Source organism: Callospermophilus lateralis, chromosome X (assembly GCF_048772815.1).
Source record: "Callospermophilus lateralis isolate mCalLat2 chromosome X, mCalLat2.hap1, whole genome shotgun sequence".
Taxonomy (NCBI): Eukaryota; Metazoa; Chordata; class Mammalia; order Rodentia; family Sciuridae; genus Callospermophilus; species Callospermophilus lateralis.
In genome coordinates, this window is record NC_135325.1 from 22554904 (window position 1) to 22569490 (window position 14587).

Genomic DNA, 14587 nt, shown 5'->3' on the forward strand with positions numbered 1-14587 from the left:
TAAGTCCTTAATTTTAACAATATTTATTTTCCCCTGGAAAATACCATCATCAATACATTAATTAATATTAAACTTGTATTAAGCATCTGCTCTTTTTGATTATAGTTGCTACACTGAATGTAGCTATAAAAAGAATAAAAAGATCCTGAGCAGCTGAGGTGGTTTAGGGAAATTTGCAGAAAGTATTAGAAAATACTGGTTCAATCTTCCTGAAAAATTTTTAAAAGGTTATGATCCCTCATACCGCATCTATCTACCTACTGCCTTTTTTCAATTTGGTATATAATTTTACTAAGTGATTATTGAGATTCATGGTTATAATTTTTATTTTATTAAGTACTTATAACTATTTTAAACAGATATTCCTATTCCTCTATTGATTCAGTTGTTCTGAGTCTTTATGTACAGTGCAAATTCCTTTGCATTCTAGGAACATGATAAAATGGACAGTAAGGGCCACTGCACATAAACTAAGACCATATATCCAAAGCCCATCCTGCCACTGGTTTTATAGAAAGGAGAGTTGTCTATGTTGTTTTCAAATGGAAACTTTCAACCTGTCTCAGGTTGGTATCCTAGTCAATATATGTTGCTTTAACAGTGCATCATAGACTAGGAGGCTTATAAACAACAGAAATTTATTTTTTACAGTTATGGTGGCTGGAAATCTGAGATCAAGGTGCTAGCATAGTTGGGTACTTGTGAGGACCTCTTCTCAGTTGCGGGATGACAATTTATTGTGTTCTGACATGGTAGAAAGGGAGCAAGAGAGCTCTTTGGGGTCCCTTTTATGAGGGTACTAATCTCATTTGTGAGAACTCTGCCCTCAAGGATGATTTATATCCCAAACATCATACCTCCTATCATGTTTGAGGTTAGAATTTTGACATATGAATCTGGGAGGTACACAAACATTCAACCCATTGCTGTTGATATCCTCTAAATCATGCCTTGAGAAAAAGTCTAAGTGCAAGTAGTTTATTTGAAAGGTGACTATTGGAGACATTATAAAGGAATAAGGAGTAGGAGAAAGCTAATCCAGTGTGTGTTATTGACAAGATTACTACTGCAGGAAATGGGAGCTCAAATCCTGCTGAGGTCCTCAGTGAGAATATACAGAAAACACCCCAGAGTTGTCCTGCCCAAAAGGCAAGGATGTAGGGGTGTTAATACCCTCTGCTTGGCAATTATTACACAATTACTGACTCAAGGATTTTTCCAGAGACTTTAACTCCCTAACACTTCTAGCCTCTGTCCTTTCAAGCAGAATGCTCATATGGTCACAGGTAACCCAGAAGCAGAGTCACATGTGTTTGCAGCAGAAAGCCTTTGGTCTGAAACAATTGTTGCCATGGAAAAACATACAGGGCTCTTCCTGAAATCTTCCTTGTGAATATAAAACCTATTTGAGCACAGTTATATAATTCTGTCATGGATTTTAGAATATTATTCACTCTTCAGTTTTGTCTATTTGGATGACCTTTACCCCACTTAACTTTGGGCAAATAACAGTCTGCCATGCCATTTTATAGATAAATATAGACATCTCTTCCTAAGAAGGTAACGTCCAGAATAACATTTAAAACTTGAATATTTAGCATAAGGATTTTAAGGCATTTTTTATTTGGTTATTTGTTTATTTTGTGCCAGGCATTGAGCAAAGGGTCCTTTTAACCACTGAGCCAAATCCCCAATCCTTTTTATTTTTCATTTAGAGACAAGGTCCCACCAATTTGCTTAGGGCCTCACTAAGTTGCTGAGGCTGGCCTTGAACTCACACTCCTCCTGCCTTAGCCTCCTGAGCTGCTGGGAACATGGGTGTGTGCCATCATGACTGGTATTTTTTTGAAATATTCACAATGTGAAACAGTTAATGCCATATCTCTCATTAGCTCATCCTTACTTCCTTCCATGACTAAGAAAAGTCAAATCCAAATGCACTGCACCCCAGGCACTTTAAATTATTTGAGCATTTCAAATAGGAGAGCAATTTTGATTCTCATAAACATGAAAACATAGAAGCAATTAGATTTCTACCTATATCTCTGGCAAAGGTGATTTTAATTCCTTTAGGTATTTGAGAGTTTTTATAAAGACTTTTTGAGACATATGCTGCCACAGAGCACATACGTGCTCCCTCTTTCCCCAAACAGTGCAGTAGGACAAAAAACGGAAAATGATCTGACTCTTTACTCAAGAAAGTTTATGGAACCAGAGAAGGTACTTGACTTTTAGAGAATCACAGAATTTTAGCTCTGTGCTGTTCAGGGATGACAAGTCTGGGGGCATGTGTACCCATCATACTATATACATTATGATTTGAAACCATAGATGTGCCCAGAATTATACTTAACATCATATGAGAAAATTATGACCAAGCCATTCCCAGTGCTTCCTAAAGGCCATTATTTGTCCAATAGAGGGATTGTCAATTTTTTTGTTCTATCAAAAGCCAGAGGGTAATCTTTGCAGCTATATGGTCTGTCTCAGTGACCCACCTATACTGCTGTAGTGTAAAAGAGCCATAGATAATAAACAAAGAAATTAAAGTAGCTGTGTCCCAAAAATATTTTATTGTGACTTCTATTGAGTATCTTCAATATTTAACATGTAAAATTATTTTTAGCTAGTAGACTGTATAAAAATAGGTGGCAGACCAGATTTATCCCACAGGCCAGTTTTAAAATTCTGAACTAATAGAGTTCTTTCATTTGCATACAGGGATACAAAAGACTTAGGCAATTTGCCTAAGGTTATATAAATGGTTGTGGCAGATCCAGTCAATTGTACCAAAATACCCTATACCTGGTCTGTATTGGAAGCTTATTATTTTTTTAAAATTTTTTTAATATTTATTTTTTAGTTCTCGGCGGACACAACATCTTTGTTTGTATATGGTGCTGAGGATCGAACCCGGGCCGCACGCATTCCAGGCGAGCGCGCTACCGCTTGAGCCACATCCCCAGCCCGGAAGCTTATTATATCTCCTCTCTAGATATGTTATTAAAGACTACAATATACAACATATGTGCATGCATTTTAAAAGACTTTATATTTTAGAGAAGTTTTGGAGTCACATAAAAATTGAACAGAAGGTGCAGAGATTTTCCTTATACAACCTATCCCTATATATGCACAGTCTTCTCTGCCATCAATATCCCACATTAATGTAGTACATTGATTATGATCTTTAAACTGACATTGGTATATCATTATCACTCAAAGTCTATGATTATGTATACTCTATGGGTTTGAAAGAAAACATTTTCTTTCACTGCTGTAGAAATCTGTGTTCTGCCTCTTCTTCCTTCCTCCTTTCCATCCCCTAATATTGGCAACCCTTATCTTTTTATTTCATAGTTTTGCCTTTTCCAGAATGTTATAGTTGGAGTCATGCAATATATAGCCTTTTAAGATTGGCTTCTTTCACTTAGTAATATGCATTTAAGCCTCCTCCATATCTTTTCGTGGCTATTGATAGCTCAGTTTCTTTTAGCATTGAGTAATATTACATTGTCTGACTGTATCAGTTTATTCATTTACTTACTGAAAGACATCTTAGTTGCTTTCAAAGTTTGGAAAATATGAACAAAATTGCTATAAGTATTTATTTCTAGAATTACATTTATATTATTATATATTTTATATGGATATAAGTTTTAAACTTCTTTGAGTAAATAACAAGGTGTTATTTTTTTGTGAATGGTGTAATATCTGTGTTTAGATTCATTTTTGCAAGTGGATATCCAGTTCTCCCAGCACCACTTAATAAAAAGATTAACTTTTCTCTATTGCATTGCCTTTGGTTCTTTGACAAGATGAGTTGACTATATTTATAATTGCCTATTTCTAGACCTGTATTTTACTACATTGATCCATTTGTCTATTTTTGCTAATAGTACAGGGTTTTGATTCCTATAACTATATGCATGCATTTTTAAGTTAATTACTTATTAAATAAAATACAATATTCCAAATAATATATGAGAAATGATGAGTCCTTCAGACTTATATTTTATTATTATTTTGTAAATTTTAAGTTCTTATAGATAATTATTTTTATGCTTTTATTAGTGCATTATAGATATACATAATGGCTGGTTTCATTTTGATATAATCATTCATGAATGGAATTTAATTTGCGCCACTTCAGTCCTCGATGCCTCCCCTTTATCTACCTTCCTCCCTCTCCTTATTATTCCACTTCCTCTTCTTTATTGGTCTACTACCTTCTATTTATCTATTTATTTTTATAAATATACATAAAGGCAGAATCACTGTGGTATATTTACGCATACACATAGTATACTTTTGTCAAATTCATTCTGCATTTCTTCCCCTTTCCCATCCCTTCACTCTCCCCCCAATCTCATTCTTTTACCCCATGGATCTTCCCTCTATCTTTATGATATTTGACACCTCCTTTTTCCCCTCACTTAACTCTAGCTTCTACATATGAGACACGACATTCAAATCTTCATTCTTTTTATTTATTAGTTTTAATCAGTTATACATGACTGTAGAAAGCTCTGAGTCATTGTACACAAATGGAGCAGAATTTTTCACTTCTCTGGTTGTACATGATAGTAGAGTCACACCATTCATGCACATGTACCAAGAGTAATGATGTCTGTCTCATTCCACCATCTTTCCTACCCTTCCCCTTTCTCCACTTGATCATGGTGTGCTTGATGTGTTTTTGAACGCAGTTTGCTAAGGGTTTTTGCATCTATGTTCATCAGGGATATTGTTCTATAGTTTTCTTTGTTTGATGTGATTTCATCTGGTTTTGGTATCAGAGTTATACTGGCTTCATAGAACGTATTTGGGAGTGTAGCGCTTTAAAGATCTAGTGGTACTTAGCTGAGAATCCATCTGTCCCTAGGCTTTTGTGTGTGTGAGTGTGTGTGTGTGTGTGTGTGTGTGTGTGTGTGTGGTGCTGGGGATTGAACCCAGGGCCTTGTGCATGCGAGGCAAGCACTCTACAAAATGAGCTATATCCCCAGCCCTTGTCCCTGGGCTTTTTTGTTGGAAGTCTTATAATTATTTTCTTTCAATTTCATTATCTGATATTGGTCTGTTATGTTTTTCATATTGTCTTGGTTCAATTTGGGCAGGTCATATGTGTCTAGAAATTTGTTAATGTCTTCTGAATTTTCCAGTTTTTTTGAGTATAAATTTTCAAAATAGTTTCTAAAGATCCTCCAGATTTCAGAAGTATTTGTGGTGATATCAACTTTTTTTCATCTCTAATTTTGTTGGTTTGGGTTTACTTTCTCTTTCTTTTGGTTAGTTGTATTAAGGGTTCAACAATCTTATTTATCTCTTTGATTCATTGATCCTTTGTATTGTTCTCTTATTCTCAATTTCATTAATTTTGGCTCTGATCTTAATTACTTCCTATCTTCTAATCATTTTGCCATTAGTTTGTTCTTTCTTTCCTAAGGTCTCGAAGGGTAGCCTTATATTATTTATTTGGTATCTTTATATTTTTGTTTAATGTAGGCACTAAATGCCTACATTACTTAAAACTTTCATCACATAGTCTCAGAGATTTTGATATGTTGTATCTCTGCTTTCCTTTTTTTCTAGGAACTTTTTGACTTCTTCCAATCTTCATTTAAAAGAATATTATTCAATCTTCACATGTTTATATGGTTTCTATATTTTTTTCTTGCTGTTGATTGCTAGTTTAATTCCATTATGATCTGGGAAATGTACAGGATTATATCAAATTTCTGATATTTTCTAAGATTTATATTATGACCTAGAATATGGTCTATTTTGAAAAGGTTCCATGAGCTTTTGAGAAGACAGTTAATTCAACTGTTTTGGGGTGAATATTCTGTGGATGTCTATTAAGTTCATTTGATTTATAGTCTTATTTATGTTGGAAATATCTTTATTGATTTTATGTTTGGATCATCTGTCTATTGATAATATGGGTGTGTTGAAATCACCCAGTATTATTGTATTGGGGTCTATCAAAGGCTTAATATTAAAAGTATTATTTATCTAATGAGATTCTCTGAAATATGGGGCATATTTACTACCATTAAATCTTCTTGTTGGTTTGTTCCCTTTACCAGTATGTAGTCACCTTCTTTTTCACTTCCAATTAATTTTTTGCTGGAAATCTGTTTTGTAAAATATGAGGAGAGCCACTTCTGCTTGTTTTTAGACTTTGTTTGCATCAATTTTTTTCCCATTATTTTTTCAGCCTGTGGGTGTCTTTACTTTTGAGATGAGTCTCTTGCAAATATCAGACAGTTGGATCTTGGGGTTTTTTAATATTTATTTTTTAGTTGTAGGTGGACACAGTACCTTTATTTTATTTTTATGTGGTGCCTCATGCATGCTAGGTGAGCACTCTACCTCTGAGGCACAACCACAGCCCTCATTTGTCTGTTTGTTTGTTTTAATTCATTCTGCCAAACTATGTCTTTTAATTGGGGTGTTGAGACCATTTATGTTCAGTATTATGGATATTTATTATGGATATATTATTTCCTGCCATTTTGGTTTGCTTGCTATATTTAATTTGGTCTTGAATTTTATTTAATTAGTTGCTTTTGTAGTGATAATCATCTATTATCTTCTAGTGATAATAATCTATTTGGGAGCTGTGGGGTTTGAGTTCTTCTATGTGTAGTTTCTCTTTGAGTATTCTTTGTAGTGCTGGCTTATTCTTTTAGTTTATTCTTATCAGATATGGAAAGTTTTTATTTCCTCCATGATTCTGAAAGATAGCTTTGCTATATATAGCAATCTTGGCTGGCAATAGTTTTATTTTAGAGTTTGGAATTTCTCATTCTAGGTCCTCCTTGATTTTACCATCTGATTTGAGAAGTCCAAAGTGAGACTTATTGGTTTGCCTCTAAATGTGACCCAACATTTTTCTGTTAGAATTGTTAACATTTTTTCCTTATTTTCTGCTAGGACTTTTGAATGATGTATATTAGAGAGGTTCTGTTTTTATCTTATCCATTTGGAATTATTTATGCCTCCTGTATTTGAATATCTATCTCATTTCTAAGGCAAAATAGTTTTCTGCTATTAGCTCATGGAAGTTGTTCTTAATGAATTTAGCCTGTATCTCCATGTTCTTTTCTATCTGAAATGACTCTCTTGTTTAGTCTCTTGATGTTTTTTCTAGAGTTCTTGTATATTCTGATCATGATCTTTTATTATTTTTCCTTTCTTGCATACTGAGTATTCAAATTTATATATCCTGTCTTTAAGGTCCCAAGTTTTGTCTTTAAGGTCTTAAATTCTATTTTTATGCAATCTAATCTGTTGGTGATACAAATGAATTTTAATTTGATTAATTGTGGTTTTCATTTCCTGGAGTTCTGATTGGTTTCTTTTTAATATCTCTATTTCTTTATTAAAATAATCTTTTATCTCCTATATTTGCTCTTTTATTTGTTCCTTAGATCTTCTTTTAGTTTTTTAAATATTTTAATAATCAATTTTTATAGGCTTTCTATATAATTTCATCCTCTTCTATATCTGAATTCCTTTGTTGGGAGATTGTGAATTTGGGGATGAAACTCTTTTGCCTGTTTACTCGTGTTTTCAGAGGTCTTGGACTTTCACATCAGTTGAGATGTAGTACTCTTCCTCTTTTATGAGCATGTCCTTTGATATGTGGTTATCTTTTTTGTTGTTGTTGTTGTTCTAGGAAGTTCTCTCTGATTTTACTGTATGAGTATGTCTCGGGTCCTCTTCTAGTTGTTTGTCCTTGAGGATTGTTTGTTGATTTGAAGTTTTCTCTCCCTCAATTCTGTATATTGAAATATGGTTTAGGTTCAAGTGGGGCTAGTTCATGTGTGCAGTGAGGTTCACTATTACTTGGCTGAACTTGGCTGAGTTGTAAATGTTGTTCAGCAGCAGAATTTCTACCCTGTGAACTTCAAGTGTTCCAGTCACTTCCCAACCCTCTTAGAGAAAGGGGGGCAAAGTATAGCAATAATATTAGCATCGATGTACAGCTTTAAAATAAATTTCCAGTGTCTACTTTTACATCTTCAACACTCATCACCACCTATAAAGGAATGGTGGGGTCAGCATTTAACATCAGCACCAACAATACACAATCATGAACTAGATCATGATTTAGATCTAAATAGCAGATGCCACTAAATCATCCATGTATCAATCACAACATGAATGGGATACTAATTACATAAATTAAATTAAAATACTAATTACATAAATTAAATGATTTTGTCAGAAGGTTGAATAACAGTTCCTTAAGTAAAAAGAAAAAAAATAGAGAAGGAGGAGAAAGTTTGAAATATTTGTAAAGTAAACATAGGAGCTGGGTGCCACGGTTCATGCCTGCAATTCCAGCAACACAGGAGGCTAAAGCAGGAAGATTACAAATTTGAAGCCAGTTTCAGCAAATAAGTGAGGCCCTGAGCAACGTAATGAGACCCTGTCTTAAAAAATAAAATAAAATAAATAAAATAAAATAAAATAAAATAAAATAAAATAAAATAAAATAAAAAGGTTGGCAATATAGCTCAGTGATAAAGTGTCCCGGGTTCAATCTTTAGTACCTCCCCTCTAAAAGTGAATATAGGAGAAGCAGAAGAGAGGTAGCAGATGATGGATATAAAGAGGGAGGAGTAAAATAATAATAATAACAACAACAACAACTAAAAGTAATGAAATAAAGGAGAGAAAGGGGCAACAGAAAATTTTGGCCATTAGTTGGGGAAGAGAGTGAAGAAAGGTAACAAGAGGAGGAAAAAACAAGGTACAATCAAACAATTGTAAGATCAATCCAAATCAAACCTACATGAAAATTTACCCCACTACAGTCAAACCCAGGCTAAATAATAAAAGGGGAAAGAAAGCAATTAAAATAAAAGAAAAATTATATGAAAACTATCAGCACAGCAAGAGCAGACATATGCATATACACAATTATAAAGAGTGAATAAAAGAAAACAACAAATAAAATTAAATTAAAAATAAAATTTAAATTTGAAACAAAGAAAAGTTGGGAAATAGGAAAAAAATTCTTAAGGAGAAAAAAGGATTTGTTTCTGCTGAGGCGTTCAAAACTGTTGAAACAGATAGATGGTCATTGCTTATGGTATTGTGCCATTCTTTGTATTTATTTATTCATTCATTTTATTTATTTATTTGAAGCTCTGTGACCCTTGGTTCAAGCTGCCAGCCGCTGTGGCCAATATCAAAGCTGGTTGTTGTAACTCTCAGTTTCCTTTCTCACAGTATAGAATAGAATAAACTGGGGAGTGCTGACAAATGATGTATTCATAGGGGGCTGATATATGCTGATCTCTGCTGGTCATCTGTGTCCCAGGGGCCTCCATTTTTAGTGTAAGTCTAAATCACAGGCCCTCACATATTCACCACCATGGATATAAATTACCCATGAGCAATCCTGGAGGGTGGAAGTGCCTGTCTGATCAGTTTTATCTGCAGCAAATGAGGTTCTTTCTCCTTGATATCTCTCTCCTTGGTATTATGCCCTCGGCATAATTCTCTCTGTACCTGTATCAATCACACCAGTCCAGGCACACTCTGGACCCCACAATAGGTGACTGCTGGGTCAGGCTGAGTGACTTCCTTTATGAATTCCCAATCTCCCACCTCTGCTCCCTGACACAGAACCACTTGAAAATAGTTCCCTCTGCTACTACAACTTTGGCTCCTATTGGACTCTCTGTCCATGGGAAAGAAGGATTTTGGTTGCTGTTTACTAAAAAATTTTCCCCACCATCTCTCAGTAGTTTAAAATTAGCCATCTTCTCTATTCCACAGTTTTCCTCAAGCCGATTGTATTTTCTGCACTTTCCTCTCTCTCTGCCTTCCCCAACAGTGGGTTGGTGGCAAGCAATGAAGCCACTCACCACTGTCAGCAAAGTTGGCACATCTCCAATGCATTATTTCATATTTTATATTCAAAGTCTCTGAATTTCTCTCCTTTATAATTATTATAATTATTTTACTGTCCAATGTTGAATTTCAGTGAATTCTCTTAGTCACCCACCTTTGATGAGGTATAGTCTCCCTGCTGTTAAATCTTGTGCTGAGGAACTACTGGGGAGTGTACTCCTCATCTGCCATCTTCAGACCTCATTGATGTATTAAAGACCCAAAGGAACACAACCATGAGAAACTGAGCTTTAATAACACCAGCAGTATTTAAAATACCAGTAGTATTATCATGAAAATAATTTTTCAATTTTACTATAAATTACTACTGCATTTTAAAGTGAACCAATCCAAACTGGAGAATATTATGTTAAGTGAAATAAGCCAGGCACATAAAGACAAGTACTGCATATTGTCTCTCATATGTAGAAGCTAAAGAAAAAGTCAACATGAATATAAAATAGCAATTAACCAAGGATAGGGAGGGAGTGCTTATGTGGGGATAGTTGGATAAGGGGAGTTGGATTTGATCAATATATGCTGTATGCATGTGTGAAATAATCACACTGAACACCATTAATATATATATATATATATATATATATATATATATATATATATATATGATTAATACTTTAAAAAGAAATGATTCACATGGATAGAGAGATGCCATAGTTAGTACAGCCTGCCAAAAATCTCAAGATATGATGCTACTTCTACTGATTTGCCAGGAAATCATCCACAGATATGGATAAATAATGCTGGATATTAAGGGGAAAACACCTAGAGATTTTATATGCCTTCATCTCAACTGATTTAATAAAGGATTAAAAATTTAAAAAGTGAACTATTACTGATACTTATAACAGAAGTCCACTTTATATTGCACAAATTACTTAGAAATGATATATGAACTATTAAAAATAGGTATATAATTAGCATTTTAGAAGACAAGAAAATATAAAAGCCCTATATAATTTATTTTTTTTCAGAAATATTCCTTAAATGAAACAATAATCATGAAGATATTTTTCCCTATTTGAGATCAAGACAATTTTTTTTTTATCTTTAACACCAAATAAAGCACCTTTGATGGTACAGGAGACCCCTATTTTTATGGGTTCAGCATTTTCACAGGTAAAAGTGCACCAACTGGTTTGCAGTTGATATTTTTTAGTAGCATTGATTTGACTTCTGTATTATTTGGTGGCAGAGAAAATGGAGGCAATCCGTTGATGTTATTCAACCATATGTATTCACTGTCAGAAAGTGAAGATAGGAAGGTATTCTATATGATCTTTCCAGGAAATAACATAATACTAGGAAAAAAATAACATTATTAACATTTGTCTTCCATGTACAGTATAGGTAAGGTACAAAACTGAAACCATACTTATCATGATAATTAGTGTGGATAAGAAATTAAGGAAAACATGTGGCTTTATGAATTAAGAATCATTCATTAACAAATCTCTCAGAGATCTGTATGACACATGAATTAAGCACCTGTCTGCTTTGAAGGGAAGCAATCTATTTGGTTTACACAAAACTGTCACTCAGCATGAACGGTAACTAAAGGAAATAATATCTTCTAAGAAAAAAATTATATATTATAATTGAATTGTGGCCAAAGAACTTATTGGTAAATATGTTGAGTTTTTGCCTTTTAGATCAAGAAATCCATAATTAATAGAACCATTCAATTATACTCAGAGTGGTATAAAATCATTGGTGACACATGATCTAAATCCAATTCAGTATAATTTTTACAATGATTCATTTAAAAATCTTTATTTCCTCTACATATGTCGTTAAGAAGTCAATATTGAATTGGGAAGTCTATTATTTCTGCATTATTATATTCATAGTTAAGTACCATTAGTCTTGCAGAATTTCCCAAAGCAACCTGTTTATCTAACCCTTCCTTTTCATACTAAGATTCATACCATGTGTATTCAGAAACTTATTCAGGATAAGTCCAGACTAAATGATTACTGTAGTACAACAGGATTTGATGTATAGTGTGATGTCTATCAATTAATATTGATGAATGCATGAATTTCTTACATACCTGGTCCTTTTACACTGTTGGTTGTAATTCTGAATACAAATGCAAATGGATAGTGATAACTCTGATGAGAATAGGGTAAATATTTTGTGAAGGGCTGGTTAGCAAGGCTGATTTTTTTTGTTTTTCCTGAGCTTATATCCTCAAATAGAGTCTTTGGGTTGAAAAATAATTCGATGCTAAACGAAAAATTGTCTAGTATATTTTACCCTAACAGGAGTGTTGTGAGATTTAACTGTGATTTTATACGTGTGTGTATATGTATGTGTGTGTGTATGTGTGTGTGTGTAGGGCTGACCAGTTTATGTAGTACATGTAGTGAATAGGAACTTGTTACCTTATGGTATATAAATTAGCAAGAATAACTAATATGCTTCTTTTTAATTTCTCTAATTTTTTTCCTATTAAGGTTAGGATGATGAAATTTGAAATTTGGTGGAAGGCAGACTGGTCTCAGTTTCAAAAATTCAGGCTATTTAAATAAAGTATGTTTACAAAGTACAAATAATGTTTGTGTATAACCTCATAGCAACAACAACAACAACAAAACCCCTCTCTCTCTCTCTCTCTCTCTCTCTCTCTCTCACACACACACACACACACACACACACACACACATCTTAGTAAATATTTAATAGTCACCTCAAAATAGTCAATCCCTCCTTATCTAGCAACAGTCCACAAGTTTTGTATGGGTGTTCACCTTTCCACAGTGCTCATTTCAAATTTTTGATTAGGGCTTGAACTTTCTTACAAGAATAGAACAAAGTGCCTTGGATTTCCTTGAAGAAAATTATTATTTAAGCAATAGGCATGTGGTGAAAGAAAAAAAAGCAAATGAGGTAAAATCTAGGATTTTTTGGAGATAAAATATCTAGAAAATAATAAAATTAGAAAATAAAGGAATGTGCTCTTCATGCTCTTTTTTTTTTAAATACTCTATGATGTTTTGACATCTTCAAAACTTAATTGCTTTCTTAGTTCATTTTCTACTGCTATAACAGAAGACCACAGCCTGGGGTAAATAAAAAATAGTAAATATTTATTACTCTCAAGGATTTGGAATTTGGTAAGTTAAATAGACTGGCACTGCCATCTGGTGAGAGCTTTTTTGCTGCATGATATTGTGGCAGAAGGTCACGTGAGCACACCTAAGAAAGAGACAAGGAATCAGGTTGAATTTATCCTTTCTATCAAGAAGCCACTCCCAGGCTGAGGATGCAGCTCAGTGGTAAAGTGATTGCCTCTCATGCAAGAATCTCAGGATTCAATCCCCAGCAATAGGAAACAACAAAAAATAGAAGTTACTCCCATTGTATCTAACCCAATCCAATAATAATGACCTTAATTTTTTCATAAATGACCCCTTGAAGGACTCCCCTCTTAATAGCTTTACAATGGCAGATTTTAAATTTTAACATGTTGGTAGGGGACATTCAAACTATAGTGTTGGTCAGCAAGCACCTGCTCCTCAAAGGGCTAACCTTTTCAGAGTAAAGATCTGGTGCATGTCTTTCAAATATAAACCATCCAATCCTGGGCCCAAGTGCATCTTTATGTCACTCCTAGACACTAAGCCAGTTTCTCCCTGTCCTATATCACTTTAGTATTAGGTAACAGAAACTAGGTTCCATTTATGTAACCTAAATCCCACAAGCATTATTCAAACTGCCAATACTAACCTGATTACTCACCTTTCCTATGGAAACCCGAATAACGATTCTGGCTTCATGTTTCCCCTCCTGTCTCTTGAACCTGGTGCTTCACCTGTGACCTGACATGTATATGGTAACTTCTTTTCTGCAGCCTTTGTGTATAATTAACTTCCTCCCAAGCCTTGTTCTCATTTCCCCTTGTGGTCACACTGACTTTCAAATTCTTAGAATGTTTCACTCATCAATCTGCATCTAAGAGGATGGAACAAATATAGTCAAATGCCCTTTGAAAGAAGATGCTAGAGCTGTGGGGCAACAGCTTGCAATGTTCTATAGAACCTACAAATAGCAAGAGATTAAATAAAATAGTCTTAAAAACTTTCTTTTGAATTCTGAATTCTGCCATAGCATGAGCCATCTCTTGAATTTACAGTAATGTGAGCTAAACATCCACTTATGTGCTTAATCCAGTCTGATTGGCTTCTCTTGAAAATTGCAACAGAAGCAATTCTGACAATAAACTTGCAACAGAATATGTCCTGCTAAATCATACAATTAGCTGAGTAGAAGTTAGGTGGAATCTATAAGAAACTGATGTTTTTGGATTAGGTAAATTTTTTGTTAAATAGTAATCCGATAGTAAATTTAAATGTTACCTGTTTTAAGGCTAAAGCCATGCCTGAGAGGGCATAGCATCTAAAGTTTGGAAATATAAACTCAGGAAGGACCTTGGAAAATTTTGCCTCATTTTAAAAATCTGTTTCACCTGGGATGTAGAATATGTCTAACGATGCAAAATTTTATTTGTTATTTGTTGTTTGAGCTCAAGCGTTCCAGATGTATTCTCCTGGATGTCTTAACATATTTATGTGACCAAACCCTAGATGAACAAAAACAAACTCATTATCTATTCTATTTTCATTTTTTAGATATCACCAACACTTTTAATTCC